This window comes from Gadus chalcogrammus, chromosome 12, assembly GCF_026213295.1.
Source record: "Gadus chalcogrammus isolate NIFS_2021 chromosome 12, NIFS_Gcha_1.0, whole genome shotgun sequence".
NCBI classification, from domain to species: domain Eukaryota; kingdom Metazoa; phylum Chordata; class Actinopteri; order Gadiformes; family Gadidae; genus Gadus; species Gadus chalcogrammus.
The window spans coordinates 16216126-16236507 of NC_079423.1; the positions used below are offsets into that span (position 1 = coordinate 16216126).

Below are 20382 nucleotides of genomic sequence, written 5' to 3' on the forward strand. Positions count from 1 at the left end.
GCCTGACAAATGAGCGAGCGATCGGGACGTTGCCGTCTCCGTGACTACCGCCCGCGTCGACATGCCACGGGGAGAAGTAAATTGCGGATAATGGACGGAGGGCACGGAGATGTTTATCGGACCAAACGAACGGGGAATCGCGTCGCCGTGACAACAGGCCCGGCAAAGAACGGGGAGTGCCGCCCCCGCCGAATTATGTACTGAAAGTTTGCAGACGAAAGAGCTGCAGACAGTAGAGCTGTAGACAGTAGAGCTGTAGACAGACTGTAGATAGTCGGGACTTGTTTTATTTCCCCCCTCTTTTTTCTTTTCCAAATTGTCTCGCCACAAACTCAGTTCACACAATGCACAATTCACTCTGACCCTCTAGAGCAGTGGTTCTCAAATGGGGGTACTCGTACCCCTGGGGGTACTTTGGAGTACTGCGGGGGTAAAAAATTAAATGTAAATAAATGTAAATCTGAAACAGTTGCATGAAGCACAATCCCATATTTCTCACTAAATTGTGAGCATTTGCGCCCTTTAAATGTTTATTCTACCAAATACAACGCACATACATTATTTATCTTTATTTATTATATTTTATCCCCAAGAATAAATTGTGCCGGTGAATGGGGTCCTCAGCTTAAAAAAATATCTCAGAGGGGGTACACCAGTAGAAGAGGTTTGAGAACCACTGCTCTCGAGGACAATGGGCGCCTGTTGAGACCGACAATACAGAGCAAGGACGCGCCGGGTCATCCCTCCTCTGTCTAATCAGCTACTGGCTACGTCCAGCGGCGTCTCCCATCGAACCAACCGCCAGCCTCCCCCACGCCGCGTCCGGGTGCGCGGGTGGGGAACCCGGGGGCGCGCAGCAACGGCTTGGCCGCCGTCACCCGGGGCTGGCAAGCCCTTAAAGGGAAAAGGGAAAAACATGGAATTAGGGAGATTCTCCGTGAGGCCCTCGTCCAAGAGCACGACGCAGACATCAGTTCATCTGGGCTCTCTCCGCCGCTGTCTCTTCCCTCTTCATCCTTCCTCACCTATAATTGCTCTCATCCTCTCCCTTGCTCTCTCTGTTTAACCTTTCCCTCGGCTTGTTTTCAACCTTTCTCTCTCTCTTTCTCACTCGCTCACTATTTCTCTCTCTCTCTCTCTCCCTCTCTTCTGTGTCTCTGTCTCTCTCTCTGTGATTGCATCCATATGGTCTCAAGGGAGAGAGGGTCAACACTACTTATTCACGGTACACTGAGCCTGTGAGAGAAGTTCCCTCACACGCACACACAAACACACATGTGCACTTTCTCTCACACACACGATTAATAAGACACAAACTGAAATAAAATCCTCATTTTTAGGCTGATTGTCTGTTTGCAGTGGCCCCAGACCGTTTAGTCCTGCATAGTGAGAGAGAGAGAGAGAGAGAGAGAGAGAGAGAGAGAGAGAGAGAGAGAGAGAGAGAGAGAGAGAGAGAGAGAGAGAGAGAGAGAGAGAGAGAGAGAGAGAGAGAGAGAGAGAGAGAGAGAGAGAGAGAGAATCTAAAAAATCGGGGGGGATTTTCATGCCATCACTAAATACCGTAGCATGAATGCATGGTGTACATTACAGCACAGTGCCGTGGCTCCTCCTCCCAATACATTGAGCCTCAGCCTCTGTGGAGATCTGGCATCAATTACGAGGCCCTCAGAGGAGTAGGGCTCTATGGGGGCCAATGGAGCCTTCTGATCAATCCCCTCTTTTGTTCGGCGCAAGCGGCAGAGGTCGTAAATTTCGACCTGAAGACAGTGTGCAAATTGCAGTCACACTTGGAAGCGGTGGGGGGGGGGGGTGGGGGAGCCAAGGCCAGGGGAGGGACGGTGAATTAGCCAGGCCTCGTGCAACGGTCCAAATCGGGGCCTGCTCCCTTCCTGTGTCCTGTGCATGCTCACGGGACGCACGCACAGACATATGGATGTGCACACGTGCACGGGGCGTATGTGGACCCGGACACGGGAACGTGAACGTAAAGCGTGTGCAACACACGCACACGACCACACACACAAACACACACGGGACCACACCCGTAGTGGGAGGCGTTTCCACGCACCTGTAGGCCTTCGGAGAGGAGCTGAAGGACAATGAAAAGCCAGATGCTCACACTAGCACGCCAACGTTGCTTACACGCGAGATCCACATAGCGTTCCGCCAACATACACGAAGGACACCATGGAGACACCATAACAAACATCTCCAGTGGACACTATTTTCGTCGCCATCTGAATCCTTCTCCATTACGTTGAGCACGTCTGAACTCAATCCACAAGGCCCTGTTATAAGAAGTTCAGCCTGCTGCTCTCTGTGGATGCGGAGGAAATCCTAGGCTAGGTTTAAACCAATCCTTTGATATTGTATACCGTATATGTAATCTTGGGTGCTTGACTCCGAGCCCTGATGTTCTGGGTTCAAACCCTCAGTATGTCCTGGGTTCATAGCCCCTGTAGGCATCCCTGAGCAAGATGATAAGGCTCTCTACCTGTGAATAAACAGCAGTAACTGTTTACCGCTTTGGATTAAAGCTTTGGCTAACGGACTCTAATAGTAACACTAAACAGTACATCTGCACGCACACACAAACATCCACACAGTCACACACACAGAGGTTTGAAGGACATCAATCAATCACATATGTGCAGTGAACCCCATACATGTGAGGTGAACCCCTTCTCCACGATCTCGTGGCCGACCTCGAGGACAGTGATCCACTCGGTCTCGTCTTCTATTATAAGCGGTCCCTCATAGATCAGGACAGCACCACCGTAGGGGGGGGCACATGCATACACACTGCCCCCCCTCCCCATTTGTTCCTGTGTGTACAGTCTCAAGGCTGCATTATGTTGCTTTTGTGCAGTGATGCGTTTACTTTGTTACAGTGTTGAAGTCGTTTTTGGAGCATCAGAGTTTTTATATTTTTGTCAAATTTCACTTCACTACAGAAAATACAGTATACTTTTACTCCACTACATTTGCAGTGGACTCAAAGCTACAAAATTATATTGGATTAGCCTCACAGACTTCCGTACTTTTTATCGTGCTGCGTATGTGTGTAAATAACTTTCCGATCTCACTGACAAGTTGAGCCACGTCTCAACGTGGCCAAAAGGCCCAACCAATATTTTCTGGAAAATCACTACCGCATGTCCGTAAGCTACAGCGAAAGCAGCAGAATGAACACATCCTGGATGACTACTGAAGAATAATCAATCCTTACCCTAATCTTGTGTCCGTCCAAGATTTATATAAGCTGACTATTACTCTTATGGATGACCTCGACTTTTACCAAAGTCCCTTGAAACTAAGCTCCTGGCCGTTTACTTAAGTATGAGATTCTAGTACTTTAAACTCCACAGCTTGAGTGGTTTTATTTGGTTGATTGGAGCCATTTCATCAAAAATGCCAATTCATATTTTAGCTAAATCTAAAATCAACTCAACCTAACCACACTAGCTGTGGTTGTCAAAGCACTACGAAGTCATATACACCCTAGTAATGACACTGCACACTCAACGCAATGATGTTGTTTTTCAGACAAATCAATCAGAATAAATAACGCTGAATATAGCATCACGAGGCATTCAAAACGGCTCTGAAGATCAAACAAATCGAAATCATGGAATAGTGGTCCTCAAATTATAACCTCAACCAAACTTTGATCATTCCCCACATCGCGTCTGTCAGCCTCAGCATTGGACTCCAAGGACCTCATCTGTCCGCGAGGCGCATTAAAAACACAGAGAAAAGGATTTTCCTGGAGATCATCTCTGTGGTGGGTGTTAGTGGAAAGTATTTGCTATCAGCTTTAATACACTGCTTTCATCCTGGGAGGCCTTGCTTCAGGCTTGGGACGGGGGGGGGGGGGAGACGTGTATTCAACGTAGAGATCGTTTGAAGGCGGGTTTCGCTCACTACCTCCGCACTTCAAACCTCCGCCGCAGGATCAGAGAACGAGCGCTCGAGATTAGCACATTTGTTAAGAGGGGAAAAGGGGGAGCTGTCATTTTGCCGTCTAAATCCTATGAGAGAACAAACCGCCGTCCGACCTTTGACCCCCCCCCCCCTCCACAAACCGTAGGCTTAGCGCAAACTTTGATTTGTCAACGATGACCACAACAGAGAGCCCCCCCCCCCCCCACACACACACCGAAACAGGGTGCCAAGGTCAAGGGTGTGTGCTCTGACGATCATGTGACATGGGGTTGGTTCTCAGGGTGGCTGCTGGGTGCTCCTACCGTTTGTTACTGGAGTGATGTTATGAGTAGCAGTGTTGGAGTAACCCTCACCTAACCCTAGCCCTGATTTTTCAGAGGACCCAAAACTAAACTATTTCCATAGCATACTGAAACAATATGACCCGTTCATTGCATGGGTGTCAACGGTCCCATGAGAAGAAAAAATAAATAACAAAGATTTGAACCAGAGTCACAAAAGGACACATAATGAATGATAATAAACAATGAATGCTATGAATTCATCTACAGCCACATCTTCAATTGAATACTAAGAAGTATACTACAGTACACACAAGAGGGCCCCTACAGCCCCTCCTGTACACTGAAAGCAGGGGGCCCTACAGTATGCTGAAAGCAGGGGGCCCTACAGTATGCTGAAAGCAGGGGGCCCTACAGTATGCTGAAAGCAGGGGGCCCTACAGTATGCTGACAGTGTGGGCCCTACAGCACCTACAGAACATTTAAAGCAGGGCCCCCTTCAGCCCCTACAGCAGGCTGAAAGTAGGGGCCCCTACCCTCCCTACAGTACACTGATAGCAGGGGCCCCAACAGCACCAACAGGGGCCCCTACAGTACACTGCAGGAGTCCCCCAGACCCACGTGACGTGTTCTCCAACAGAGTGCAATGCCGGGCCACAGAATATATACCGTATACATTAGATGGAGATACTGATCATTTGTGAATTTTGCAGTGTTTTAATATGCATCAATCAGCCTGCATCAGTCTCTTCGGACAAAAGCGTCTGCTAAATGCCCTGAATGTCAACGTGCATCAATCAAACACAACTGTGGGACTCTACAGTACAGAGAGCATGTCCATCTTTCGGCACAGGGGAAGCTGACATCAAGACCCACGCTGACAGATATCCCACACACATACACAAACACACACACACACACACATACACACCACACACACCGCCGCGCTGCTTGCCAGTTGAACACAGGATTGACTGAAGCCATGCCTGGGGAGCAGGAGTCCTCCGATGGACGGAGGAACGCCACGCACCAGCAGCACAGAACACGGTTACCGCATAACGCTGGAGGGCCAGGACAGACCATAATACACAGCAGAACAGAACACGGTTACCGCATAGCGCTGGAGGGCCAGCACAGACCATAATACACAGCGGCACAGGGTGAGAACAACATGGCACCTTGTTCAGAAGCCATCACACCAAAGGAGATATTTTTTAGGGCTGGCAATCGGTTTGAATGCTTTGGACCCTTTTATCCAAAAGGAACATGGAGTGATTTCAGACCATGGGATTTGAACCCAGAACTTTGCACCGGGGGCTCCAGCTAAAACCCAACCCTAAAATATGGTATTTATTTATTCATTTGTTTATTTGTTTATTGATGGATTATGTTCTGCGTTACATAGCATTCCTCGTATTTGGCTCCACGGTGTGTGGCTCTAGTGTTTAGAGCCATCATCGCAAAGTACAGACCACAAGAATGAACAGGAGATGACGCGTCTGAAAAAGCATCACCTTCATCAGCTCGTTGTTTACGTAGTTAGATCGCTCACAGGACGCGGAGGAACAGCGAGTACACCGTCGGTATTTCCTCAATGTTTATTTGCTTGGACTTACCTGACAAACTGTCAATAAAAAAAAATAAAATGGTTGTCCTCCAAAGCAATGAACCCTTAACTGCCGAGCCGTAAAAAGCTCTCTGTTTACGAGTTTGTTTATATAATATGTATGAACTCTTTTGAAAAGTGGTTAATTCCTTTGTGTGTGTACTGACATTTACAAAATAAAAGGCCAACCCAAATGTCACCCTGAAACACAAATGAAGTATGTTTAAAAAGCCTTTGCAGGCGAACTCAAATGATCCCAGATGCTTCGCCCTCTCCCCCGTTCACGCCTCCCTCCAGGGAGAGCTATTCCCCGGGTGCCAGCCCTGGTCCGCCTCACCTCGGCCCCGAGCCCACCACGGTGAACTCACACGCGATGGGGTCCGGAGCAGAACCAGGAAGCTCCGGAGGCCCAGAATAAAAAAGGGTTTTGGGCTGGTTTGAAGTTTGGTAGCCTGGCTACTGCCAGACCAAGCTCAGTCGTAGATTGCACGTTGGTCTTTGGAGGCTGATGTCATTTTCTTCAGCACAAGAGGAGTGATTGTCGGGCCTAGTTCAACTGACTGTATGCAATTGGCTGCTTGCCGTCGCTTCTCTGTCGTCATTGTGTTAAACCAGCCAATAGCGCGCCGAATTAAAAATCGCCAGCGGAACGGGCTGGGGGTACCCAGTCTAGAAGTTTGGGGCCCTGCATGAACTCCCTAGCCCCAGGACTTCTCTTACAGAGTTAGCGCTTATACGTAAGCCTCAAGGGCTACAAGTCTAATAACCATAGCTCTTCAATGGCACCGCAGCAGCTGAAGAATTACATCTCGATGAAGTAATAATAGAACATGTAAAATGTATAAGTTCTACATTTTTTGCGTTACTTCATATTTTTATATCGAGTTTCATCGCGGTTATAATTAGATATTTAACTGTGGTTGTATATTATCGCTAGGTTCCTGGGTGATTTAATAACATCATTTCATAGGTAAGGACCCTGGGCATGGACCAACCAGTACGCATGGATTCGCAGGAGCATTAGGGTCAACCCAGTTACCTGGGATTGCGAGAGACAAAGTATGTACAATTTGTATGATCGTATGCACGACCAGAATTCATCACATCCGCCTGCCACCAATCATGCTTTCGCCTCCAAAAGGTTCTCATGCAAATTGCAAACGGAAAAGCTGAATTATTACAGTAAAGATTTTGTAGATTCTAGCCCTGGAGAACGAGAGGGTTAGATCATTGCTATATTCTCGCTAAGTGCTCCCTCGATTTCTAAGGGTCAGATATGTAATTGAAGTAATTTAGGAGGCAGAGCGTCCATGTAATTGCAATAATCTTGCGCTTCCGCGGGTGGAAGGGAGCCATCGCATCCTGGGTGTACTGGGCAGACGCACGGCAGAGGAGGGGGGGATAGCGTGAGTACTGCTGGCAGGAAGGGGAATTGGTTAATAATCAAGAACATTAAGCTCAGATTGCTACACAAAATCACATAAGGCGAGAAATGAAAGACAATTTTGGGATGCGTCTGAAGGATCTGTTTGAATTTGTTAGTGCGTGCGTGTGCGTGCGTGCGTGAGTGTGTGTGCGTGCGAGGGGCTCTATGTGTTTGTGTCTTTATTTATGTGTATACTGTATCTATGTGGATGTCTATGTCTATGTCTATATATATATATACACATGAGGGTTCTTCAAGGAAACTCAGGAAGACAAGAAGTACTCTGCCTTGGGATATCAAAAGGGACAATACCGACGCTTTCAAATATCAGACCTGGCCGTCAGCTTCACTGTGGGGGAGTGTGTGTGTGCGTGCATGCACATGTGCATGCGTGCGTGCGTGTGTTTATGCGTGTGCTGGTATGTTTGCTCTAATCTCAGTATAACTGTTATAATTGTGATCAGCTGCAGCTTGCCGTTGCCACCATGTGTGCATCCTTCTACTTTTGACACCTCCAATTCACCATATGGCAATACACACATACAAACAGCCACAGGCCTCACACACCCCCTGCCAACGCATACCACAGTAGTAGTATTTATATATAGGCTTTCCTAGAAAGCCTATATATAAATAAAACGGCTTATTTGATGGATGGAAACACTTATTCCACCCTTAGGCCATCCACATCTAAAGATGGATGCCTTCCTCCGGACTGTATAACAATGAACTGGAGATGTTTATCAATTAGCCCGGCGAGTGTGAGGATTAGGAAGCGTTCGGTCGAAGGACGCCATCCCTAATAAACCCTCCGGCCTGCCTGTAGCACACGTGCTGCTGCGACAAGCCTCCTACATGCAGGAGGACCCCGCGGACTGTCCGGAGATATGCCTGCTGTGAGTAATCACCGTCCTCTATCTGGGGCTGGCTCGGAGGAGACACACATCACTCATTCATAAAGGAAGAAGGCGACGCAGCGGCGCCCAAGAGCGGCGTGGCAATTAATTGATAAATGCGAGGACGCGATGTCCCGTCGGATAGCGAGGGGAACGGCCGCTACAGAGTGCGGTGGGGCGTGACTCGCCGCTCGGAGGAACTTAGTGAAACACCATTAACCTACTAAAGCCCCCCGCGCTGATAGTGGAGGGCACGGGAGGGAGTTTTTAAATTGCGCCGAAGCCCCTGAGATGATGGAGCGCGGCGCGGGTCTCTAGTTCATGGGCTGCAAACCTACTTTTTGATCCGTTCTGACGCAGGGAACTCATAAAGCGCAATGCCGGCCGGGCTTTGAACCATTAAGGATGCGGTGCGATGTGTTTTGACCAAGTGATTACTCTATATACACACACACTGATTTAGAAATGCATTGGAAGTTCAAGCGGGAAAATACCTTGGATGGTTGTAATGTAAATATGGCGCGCATGACTGCGTATTTCCTATTATAATTGGAGTATTAGGCCCATTCCCGTAACGCAGACATCAATAAAAATCAGAGTTGAATTCTGAATCTGGGCAGAGAAGAAGGACGGGAAGAATAAGAGCCTTTTCAACAAACAAATACACCGTACACACACGCATAAACACAGCTCACACACACACACACTCACGTAAACACAGCACACACACATATAAACACACACTCAGACAGTGACACACACACAAACTCACAAGGCATGCATAATACACACTAATAAAACCCAAACTTGCAGACAAACACACACAAAAAAGAAAATCACACAAACATCAAGTGAGTGAGTGCGTACCTGTGTGCATGTTTGCGTGTGTGATAGTGTGCATGCGTGCGGGCGTGCATGCGTGTGTGGGTATGTTTGCATGTGTTTGCAACATCAAGTGAGTGAGTGAGTGAGTGCGTGCGTGTGCGTGTCTGCGTGTCTGCGTGTGCACGTGAGTGTCTGCGTGCGTGAGATTCCTCCGCCCTTGATTAATCTCTGCTGTCAGGGGGGAGTTCCTGTGTTTGGGACCTGACCGGCAGGTTGCCCATTCCACATCTGGAAGCTCTACCCCTGCCATCCCCACACACACACACAGAATACACACACAAACGCACAGACACACACTCCCACACACACTGAAGGCGCACGGAACATACTCAACACATTGTCACGTAAGTTCACCCCATGCACAGTTAACACACAGTCACACACACACACACACATGGAGACAATGGCCCCTGCATATGTAGGGGCTGGCCGTTGACATGCACAGATGCACACATCCCAAGACACGCAGTATATCAACACCCCCCCCCCCCCCCCCCCCCCCCGACCCCATGACAACATGGAAATCACACATCACACTGCCAACCCAGCCAATCAACTCACTGCTCTGTCGCCTAAACACTCCTCCTCCATACTCAAACTCGCTACCTTTCTGTGCTGGCCAAATGTTCCATTCTATCACTCAGGCTATCTTCTACTCCCAGAGGGGGGAGAGGGAGGATGGGAGGGAGGGAGAGATGTCAAATTCAATCTGTATTTCAATTTGGAATTTCATTTGGATAGCGTTCTCTTAATTCCCAACTGGGGGAAAGTTTTCATCTCCTCCAGTCTGAGTATTTTTTGGGGTCAGCCATAGCTGGGAGGGGACCCTGGAGAGGTCGGGGGTTAAGTATCCGACTCAGGGATACTGCGATGGGTTTGGGCCGATACCTCTGGGCCTTCGAGGCCCCGCTGACCTCTAAAACGACCAGGACGTCCTCCTGCCGGCCGAGAGAAGTCTTTGATATAAACTATCTTCAAAAGACTCAAGGCTTGTAGACGTGAAAAAAAATAAAACACACTGTTTTTTTAAGCTCTCAGAACTCAAATCTAGCTTTGATTTATTTGAACGCTTTACTGCACTGTACACTTCAACATGCCTTTTGTGCTCAGTCAACCATCCACGTGCGTTGGCAAATGGTTGCTAACACACGTTAAGTAGCCAAACATTACTATCACTCATTGCAGAAGCAGGGATGCCGTTTTATTCGCGGTTGTTTTATTGCTGTGAGCAAAGTCTGTCGTCAGTCCAACAAAGTTTTGTATCGCGTAAAAAAAAACGAAATCCCCAAAGTAAAGACGACTCGGCCAGGCTTCTGCCAACAGCGCCTCAGTGACAAGCTGTGTTTAAAGAGTCGGCTGGTGAACGGTTAACAGGGTTTGGGGCAGTCCGTCAGTGAACAGCACTGCTTGAAGAGTATAGGGTAGGCTTGCCAAGGACTGGCCGACCGCATCAGCTCCTACCGCAGTAAGTAGGAAAGGACGCCCCGTGAAGGAATAGAAAAAGTGATACGGCGATAAGTGCGCCCTGAACGAAACCAGAGGAAGAGGAAGAAAAGAAAAAGACATTTCCCGTCTTCAGACACGAGGGGACAATGTGCAATTTTCCAACATATCAGAGACCAGACATAGGCGTGTTGTAGCGGGGATGGGTTTATGAAATGCCACCACACTTTCCATTATTCATTCAGTCATTCCATTTTCGATAACAATGTTTTGGCGGCCATTGTTTCACAGCATATCCACTGCACTGCTGTTAGGAGATCCAGGAAGGTTTCATTGGGAATGAATAAAGGTTCTCTGGAATGGATTAATGGCAGAACCATTTCATTTCTGCAACAGCCTTGTCGGGACTATGTGTGGGAAGAATGTGCGTTTGTTTTTTGCTTCAAAATGGACGATAATGTGAAACGAATGACGAGCTATCCAGAAGGAGACCTGGGAGACATTGCTTATGAGACAAGGCAGTGGAGGATGTCGTCCTTCTGCATTTGTGTTTATTTATTGTGCATGCGAGACAGGGCTACCTTTCAGCGGCGCGGGCTTTGTTAGGCTGCTGCTGCTGTTATAGTTCAGGGTCACTCCCTGCTGTCACACACACAGGAGATCGGTCGTCACTGCATGTGTATTATTTCATGCAGAGTAGAAGTCTGTTATTCCTATATTTGTTTGAGTACTGTATGTGTGTCCCTTTCTTTATGTGTGTGTGTGTCTCTTTTTGTGTGTGTGTCTCTTTTTGTGTGTGTCTCATTTTGTGTGTGTGTGTGTGTGTGTGTGTGTGTGTGTGTGTGTGTGTGTGTGGTAATTCAGCTCTTTGTTGTGACTTTGTATACCACTATGCGTGTCTGATGTGTGTATGAAAGTATGACCCAATGTATGAGAGTGTATCCCTGACTCCCTGTATGTGACTTTTAATCTTTAAGAAATGCATCTCATTCTTGTGTGCCCGTGCAATTGCGTGTGTGTGTGCATTAGTGTGTGTGTGTGTGTGTGTGTGTGTGTGTGTGTGTGTGTGTGTGTGTGTGTGTGTGTGTGTGTGTGTGTGTGTGTGTGTGTGTGTGTGTGTGTGTGTGTGTGTGTGTGTGTGCATGTGTACTTGTGTGTATGTGTGTTCGTTACTCAAACCATCTGTCGTTGGCTCCACCGTGACGTACCACTGCCACTTAGTGGACTCACGCCAGAATGCAACGAGGATGAGAAAGTTCCTTATACTGTCTCAAAGTTCAATGAGTCATAATTCACTTGCTACTTAGGAATCACCGGTTTAAACGAAGCAATCCATTTGGCAAGACTCTTCTATTTATCTCGACAATGATGTCTTCTTTAAATTTGACGAAGGATGTAGATTGCATGAACGCAGTAAAACGACGACAATGACTTCACCCATCCACGTACGTCCCCAGAATGCACCTATTACTCCAGACACTGATTACCACGTTCCGCATAAATTACACACTTCAAAATAAAAGCCCCCCCCCCCCCCCCCGGGCACACATAACGTCTCCAACACTAATCAAAAGGGGATTTTTGAGTTTTTAAGGAAAAATCTGCGATAAGGAGCCCTGACTCATACGACGAGGTGCCATTGCCAAGCCCTGCTGACCTTTGACCTTCCAGACATTGTTGTTTTTATTCCCCCCTCCATGAGCAGGGGTAACAGGAGATGGGCGAGCGATCAGAGAGATGAGAGGCAGCGCCTCGGAGATAAAGGGGGCGAGCGAGGGGGCGAGCGAGGGGGCGAGCGAGGGGGCGAGCGAGGGGACGAGCGAGAGCCGGAGCAGGGGGAACGAGGGACGAGGGAACAATGGTGAAAGCGGAGATGGAGTTGTTGATTAAACAAAAGCGAGAGGGAAAGTCCACGACGCAGCGCCGAGGAATTTGTTTTTCCCCCCGGATGGTTACGACGTATCTGAACCGTGAGCAGGAGACGGCGGCGACGTATAGAGAGAAAGAGACAGAGACGGAGACAGAGACAGAGACGGAGACAGAGACAGAGAGGGATGTACACACACACACACATTCAGAGAAAGAGAGAGACAAACACATACTCACACACACACACACACAGAGACAAACACACACACACACACAGTCACACACACACACACACACACAGTCACAGAGAGAGAAAGAGTGGAAATGACAGAGTGGGGAGAACAGGATATGGAGATGAGAGGGAGGAAGCTCTAGAGGCGCCATGGGGGAACACGTGGAGATCAGAGGTAGACCGTGTGAGGAAGAGAGACAAGCGGGAGAGAGCAGAATGGTGTCGGGTTGCAAAATAAAAAATGAGGTAGCACAGAAAAAGTCAACTAGTGTGTGTATTATGAGCGAGCGAGCGAGCGAGAGAAAACGCAAACGTTCAAGTAAAATCCGAATCCAAACCAAGATGGCGGGAGAGCTGGAAAAACAAACAGGCAGCCTATGAGGAGGGGGAGAGTAGAGAGGAGGGAGGGAGGAGGGAGGAGGAAGAGAGGAGAGAGGGAGGGAGGGAGGGAGGGAGGGAGGAGAGAGGGAGGAGAGGAGAGAGGGAGGAGAGAGGGAGGAGAGAGGAGGGAGGGAGGAGAGAGAGAGGAGAGAGGAGAGAGGAGAGAGGGAGGAGAGAGGAGGGAGGAGGGAGAGAGGAGGGAGAGAGGAGGGAGGGAGGAGAGAGAGAGGAGAGAGGAGAGAGGAGGGAGGGAGGAGAGAGGGGGGAGGGAGGAGGGAGGGAGGAGAGAGAGAGGAGAGAGGAGAGAGGAGAGAGGGAGGAGAGAGGAGGGAGGAGGGAGAGAGGAGGGAGAGAGGAGGGAGGGAGGAGAGAGAGAGGAGGGAGGAGAGAGGAGGGAGGGAGGAGAGAGGGGGGAGGGACGATAGCGGCCGAGGCCTGTCTTCCTTCGATTCAGCGCTGGAACAATGGCCGCCCATCACCGTGTCAGCACCTAGGTCCCGGCGGGAGCGCGGCGGCGGGAGTGACACGGCACTCCCATCAATGAGCTATTGTGTGTACCACACAGGCTCTAGCAGGCCGCTTCCCATTAGAAAGCCCTCAGCCGCTCGCTGAGTAATCTGCTGCACGCACACCCACACGGAGAAACACACACACACACACACACACACATACACATACAGACAGAAGGACACAAACACACACACACACTCGCACACGGAGAGACACAAACACACACACACACACACACATACAGACAGAAGGACACACACACACACACACACACACACGTACAGACAGAAGGACACACACACACACACACACACACACACATACAGACAGAAGGACACACACACACACACACACACACTCGCACACGGAGAGACACAAACACACAGAGAGAAGGACAGACAAACACACACACACACACACACACACACACGGAGAGAGAAACACACACACACACACACACACATAAACACCCACACACACATACATGCGCGCGCACACACACTTACGCACTCACACACACACACACACACACACACACATGGTGGAAAACGCTAGCAAACGGCAGGGAATTTCAAAAGAGAAAAAACATTGAACATGTGCAGGAAAACACACTCAAAGTGTGACCACACATCAAGGGATGGACAATAAGGAGCCACACACACATGACAAATTGTCTTCCTACAAACGTTATCCCCGATGCCGCACGTGCGCGTGACCGCACACACATTGACACACAAACAGGCACCTTGACACAAAAATAAAGAAAGTCCCACAACCTCATCAATATAGAGAAGCGATACCCCTTGACTCATTCCCGATTCACCTACTGAGTCCGGTCCGGGTTTTGATCCCGTTCCTGGTACCGGAGGCTTCAAGCCAAGGAGCGGATAGAGGGGTACCGGGGCCTAACGCTAAGCACCTCAAGAGTGAGCGTGTGTGGTTGTGCGTGCACGCGTCAAGAGGATGAGCTCCCTCCAACAAGCCTCCTTAAGCCCTCAACACACTGCCTAAACCCCTGGAGTCGGACTTCCTTCGTCGGCTGTGTGTTCGGTCGGTCGGTGTGTTGTTCACCCCCCCCCCGATGGCGGCCGAACCTCTGGTCCGTCGCAGGAGAAAGAAGACAACCGCGGAGTAGAAGAGAGAACGCCTGCGATGCGACATGGAGATTAGAGCGATTTAGGGGTCCTCTGATCACAACATTTATTCTAGCCGGTTCCCCTCCGCTGACGAGCTCGGAATAACCCGGCCGCGGATAAGAAGATCAAGAAAGTAATCTTTAAAATGAGCGGGAACTGAGTTCGCCCGGCGGTACGTAAATAAAACACGTTTCTGAGTGGCTTTATCAACACCAAAAGTTCAGTCGGGCGCAGGGCCAAAAGCATGCTTGTTTTTTCCACCTCTGTAGATTAAACAAGTGGGGTTAGGAAAATAATCCCCGGCCGGTATCTCGTTTCAGACTCTCGCCTCCACAAAGGGGGGCTGTGTAGGTGACGGCAGCGAGGGAACATGCGTGTATTCACATTCCAAACATCCGACCAGATCCCAGCACCCCGAAACCCCGGTATTTTTGCTCAGAAATTAAATTAAACTTAGAACATACCAGCCTGCGCACACACACACACACACACACACACACACACACACACACACATAAATACCCCCCCACACACAGACACACACACACAACCATGTGCACACACACACACACACACACACACACACACACACACACACACACACACACACACACACATAAATACCCCCCCCCACACAGACACACACACGCAACCATGTGCACACACACAAACATGGGCCCCCCCACACAAACACACAAACGCAACTTAGTCCTGTACACAGTGTGTAGTCTGACGAGGTATTGATGCCTGTACTCCCAAAGAGGCGTGTGGCAAACGGCTGATTTATTTGAATAAACCCCCCCCCGCGCGCTACACGCGATACGCTGGCTCCTGGGTGACCCGGTGATGTCATGGCAGGTGAGCGGGTCCGGCTCTGGCCCCGGTGCTGCACTGCTAGCCTGAGTCTGAGCGGCGCTGTGCCGGACGGTGGAGTTCTGTCTGAAGCCCCAGCGGGCAGCAGAGCGGAAGAGCCGGCCATGGGAGAGTGTTCCAGGTAAGAGCGCCCTTCAATCAAACCCTGGGGCCACACACGTACTTTAAACAGTTTGATATAAATACCCTGGATTCATCTGACCAGTCTGGGGCTGGATGTGTGCACGCGTGCGTGTGTGTGCATGTGCGTGTGCGTGGGCCTGTTTGTGTGTCTGTGTGTGTGTGTTCGCCCATGTATATTATGTGTGTGTGAGGGAAAAAGCCTCAATGTGTGCTTACGTGTGCTTACGTGTGTGTGCGTGCGTGTGTGTGTGTCGGTGAGAGAGGGACAAGCATGAATGCGTGCCTACGTATGTGTGGGTTTTTGTGTGTCTGTGTGCGTGCGGTGCAGGCAGGTGTGCGTGTGTGTGTGGCTGTAGGAAGGTAAGAAGAAAGACAGTGGTTTGGGCGTCTCTACAGCGCTGTGAAGTATGAATATAGCCGTTCAAACCCACATTAAGCCGGCCAGCCGGCCAACAGACCAGAGAGTATCCCAGCAGGAAGTCAGCCAGTGACGTGCACGGACACACACACACTCCGTGCCCGACATTCCACAACAGAACTTCCCTCTCTGGGCTCCCTGCGCTAGAAGCCACCAGGCTGGTCAGCCAAGATGGAGGACTGGTCTCCCCCACATCCGTTTGTGAGCTGCTGACTTCCAGCAGCGGATGGGGTGAATATTTGGGTTTTTGCAGCCTTGCTGTTTTTTTTGTTGGCTCTTTGAAGTGGAGGTTTTCATCCACGAGGAGAAAACATCCATCTTGTCCAGTCGTTTATTTTTGAGCCAAAGAAATGCCCTGCTTGGTTTTTTTTTCCTCTTTCAGAGAGCATATGGATGGAAATGTCAAGCAATACGATTCCACATGCTTAAAAATACAACAACTTCTAAGGGGGCATTGACACATCCAGGCATGGGAGATTTATAGCACAGAGGTGGAACTTCAACCATAGTTCCAGAGATCCATATCCTAGCCTCCTAATCACTTTCACCTGTGCCTCATAAGTGATCTAATCAAGCAGCCTTTGTACTGAAACCCTCTGTTTCAGGTCAACTCTCGCAGTGTTGGCTAACCCCGAACCTGGCAACCGACCCCGGGTTCCATCCACACCGGTACACCTGTGTGTGACTCTGGGCAGAACAAAGATGGAAATCTTTAAAGTGACAATTTGTATTGTCACTTTAAAGGAATCCAGCAGTACATGGGTGCGGTTCAAGAGCTCGATCATTTTGTCTAGCCTCTGTAAAATACCGGAATATCGGTTTGAAAGGAGCGAAGGCGGTAAGACCAGGCAGCTGTGGCGATAGCAGGGGGGAGGTAAATAATTCATAACACGCCGAACTAACCTTCCTTGTGCTCACTGACGAAACTCACTTCAAGCCACTGGAAAGAGTCAGTCCAGCCAAAGTCAACAAGGGCAGCCCGGCAGCCGAGTTCAAACGAGTTAAAGAAGTGATGTCAAGGATTCTCATGGAAATAAATGTCTGCGAAGACACGCTTTGGGTGCTTGTGTAAAACAAATAATATACTCCCTTAAATCGTTTGCAATTGCTGTAATCTCCTTCCTCCTACATTCCCTAATTCTGTATTTTTCCAACACATATTGGATGTTACACAAATGTCCTCCCTTCATTTCCTACTCCCACTCTCCCACACTTTTTCTTCATTCAACCTTTGGCCTCTGCTTTACTGAGATCGATGTTTGCGTCAATCTGGTCTCCTTTGATTGAATCTTGAGCGCATATCAGCCTTTTCATGCCTTTAACTCCACCATGCGCTGGAACCCATATCAACTGAACCACTATCCCCATCATCCCATATCCCCCCCCGATTCTAAACAGCCGTGGTCGAATATCCACAGATCTAGCCGGATGACTTACAAGAATGAAGACACTTCGACACTACACACATGAATCTGAACACATGAACGCATGAGGAGGCATCACCACTGCTACCCTCTGTGCAAACCGACAAAATGACTGGCTCATTTTAAAATGTACTTCTGCTACAACAAATGCTGACCTTGGTGCCTCTCCACTTTCTGCCTCTTCCAAGCCATCTGTAAACACATTAAGGGATCCATAATATCTGGATTTGGTGGATGAGTCAACATCGGCATCGTCGAATCTCCCCTCCCTGTCTTTAGCTGCACCGTCTAATTCTAGGGCTACCTCAGGTAATGGCAGAAACAATGGCGGCACAGTAGGATCAGTTGCCGTTGGGCTATATTTTTCCAAATCCCCATCTCACCAACCTCTCCTTAACTCCATTTATTCCCTCTTGCCACTTGGCTACAACATGCACAGCATTTCACCATGTCTTCCATAGAGCCCTGAAATCTCCCAGGGTCTACCCCTGCATTTGTTTATGCATCATCTATTATAATAGAAAATAACAAAGGTCTTCCAAAGGCCCCTAGGGCGTGCCATCCTTAACATGGTATACTGCTGTCATGCTCTTTTTGAATCGGTCTCCTCACAAGAAAAATATTGGACCCACTTGAACATTCCTTCAGTCGCACCAAGCTCATCAAGTTTGATTAACAACCCTTCTCTCCACATCATATCGTAGGCCGCCTCGATATCAAAGAAATAAACACTTTGATACTGTGAAATGAGGTCAGGGTTTTCTGCATGATTAAATTCAAGTAAATAAAGAAAGTGTTTGCAATACATTAAACACAGCACAACCATTATATCGGTACTAGCCAAAAGCCTGCAGAAGAAGAGGAGTCTTTAGCTGTTTATCAAAAGTGGTCCCAGCGTCAAATGTGCGCAGTAGGAGACGAGGACAGCAGAGTGGATGCTGCCGCTCCAAAAGTGAGATGGCCACCATGTTGTTAATAGTAAACGCTCAATTGACTACAATTATATGGTGCTTTTCTAACCAGTGGCCACTCAAAGCACCTTACAATATTCTCTTACATTCACCCATTCATGCACACGTTCACACACCGACGGCGGTGTCGACCATGCAAGGCGACAAGCCAGCTCGTCGGGAGCAGTTAGGGTGAGGCGTCTCGCTCAAGGACACCTCGACCCTCTAAGCTAGGAGGAGCCGGGGATCGAGTTAGCAACCTTCCGGTTACCAGCCAACCGACTCCATCTCCTGAGCCACATGCCGCCCATGTTGTGCATCGGTTGCGGTGGACAGTGAGTGGGTGCTGCTAAGAGGACCTCCCGGACGGACAGGCCGTGTATGGGAGCAGTGAGTAAGGCGAGAGACAAAGAGGGGGGGGGGGGGGGGGATGAGACCGGTTTAAACCGGAGCTCAGCGGGGAGGAGGGAGAGCAACAACAGAAGAAGCCCAGGCTGTGGTGATAATGTGTTGGGGAGCCGCGCGGCAGGCCTTCACCACAGGCACCTGCAGGCTGAAACCTGAGCTCCCACTCTCCACGGGGGAGGGAGGGTGCGTGTGTGTGTGTGTGTGTGTGTGTGTGTGTGTGTGTGTGTGTGTGTGTGTGTGTGTGTGTGTGTGTGTGTGTGTGTGTGTGTGTGTGTGTGTGTGTGTACCTACTTCTGTGTATTATTGTATTTGAGTATGTGTGTGCCAGTCAGTGTTTATTTATATTTGCGTGTGGTCACATGTGTGAGTGCGTGCAGGTCTGCACATGTGTGTGTTAGAACGTGTGTTCCGGTTCGTGAACCAGTGTGTGCGTGCGTGCCGGCAATCGGTGTGCTAGCACTGTGTGTGTAGCACTGTGTGTGTGTGTGTGTGTGTGTGTGTGTGTGTGTGTGTGTGTGTGTGTGTGTGTGTGTGTGTGTGTGTGTGTGTGTGTGTGTGTGTGTGTGTGTGTGTGTGTGTGTGTGTGTGTGTGTGTGTGTGTGTGTGTGTGTTAGCATGCGTGTGCCAGTGCATGTGCCAATACATGTACCAGTGTGTGTTGTGCGCATGGCACCCGGTACGGTTTGAGCGCCAGCCAGGGATTCCCATGAGTTATGGCTTCCAAGCCGCGGCGGCGTCTCGCTGCTGGCTCTCAGGCCCACTCTGTCCTGCTTAGCGTTGCTCGTAATTACAACCAACAACAATCACACTGGCCAGACCTGCCGGAGGAAACCCAAGCAGCTCCCCCCAGCTACACAGCATGCCAGCGTAATACCAGAATCTACGACACATTTACATTCATCGCCCAATTCAGGATTCTTTTTTCCGCGTGGATCGTGTTGCTGTTTTGCCGAGACGTCTCGTCAGCGCACGGCCGCGCGTGTCGGGGAGAAACGGGTTTACGTATTCCGGTGTGATTTATGGTTGATTAGAGGGCGTTTGTCACGGCCCGTCAATTCTGGTGGTTATCGCCGACGATAGTGAAGGAAGGCTGGAACGGGGAATGGCGTACAGTGGGCTGACAGATATACTAATGGATGTGCCTCATTAAACAAGTGTGATGTATCCTCGTTTAATACATTAAATATGAGTTTTGACCCCCCGAGAGAAATACTGGAGTATGAAGCAACCCAGAGTTCTGGAGGCATAACTTCGGAAACTAACAACCTTGAACTTTTCTTTATCTCTCACACACACACACACACACACTCACACACGCGCGCACACACTCTTTATCTGCTCGCATCAATGAGACTATCCTTGTATTTATTTTTCTACATTCCCGCCCACAGTCAAGCGTTACACCGTAGCGATAGAAATCGGAGGTGCTAATAGCTTCGGAGCGCACGGAAAAAGAAACAACCGCGGCTTCTCCGTGCAACACAAACACAGCCCAGCAGGGCTAACCCAAACACCGAGGCCTCTCTCCGGGCTCCCTCCCCAGGCAGCGCCGGTGCCAGCCGGGCCCCCCCCCCCC

The 20382-nt window shown here is 49.4% G+C and overlaps 1 long non-coding RNA gene across 1 annotated transcript in view; it reads right to left on the reverse strand.

The window, feature by feature from the left end:
* Window positions 1–260: 260 nt before the first annotated feature.
* The window catches only part of LOC130393500 (uncharacterized), a 37195-nt gene continuing 17073 nt past the window's right edge, over window positions 261–20382 (reverse strand). The window contains exon 4 of the long non-coding RNA XR_008897109.1: window positions 261–894. This is a non-coding gene — a long non-coding RNA (uncharacterized LOC130393500). The remainder of the gene's footprint in view (window positions 895–20382) is intronic.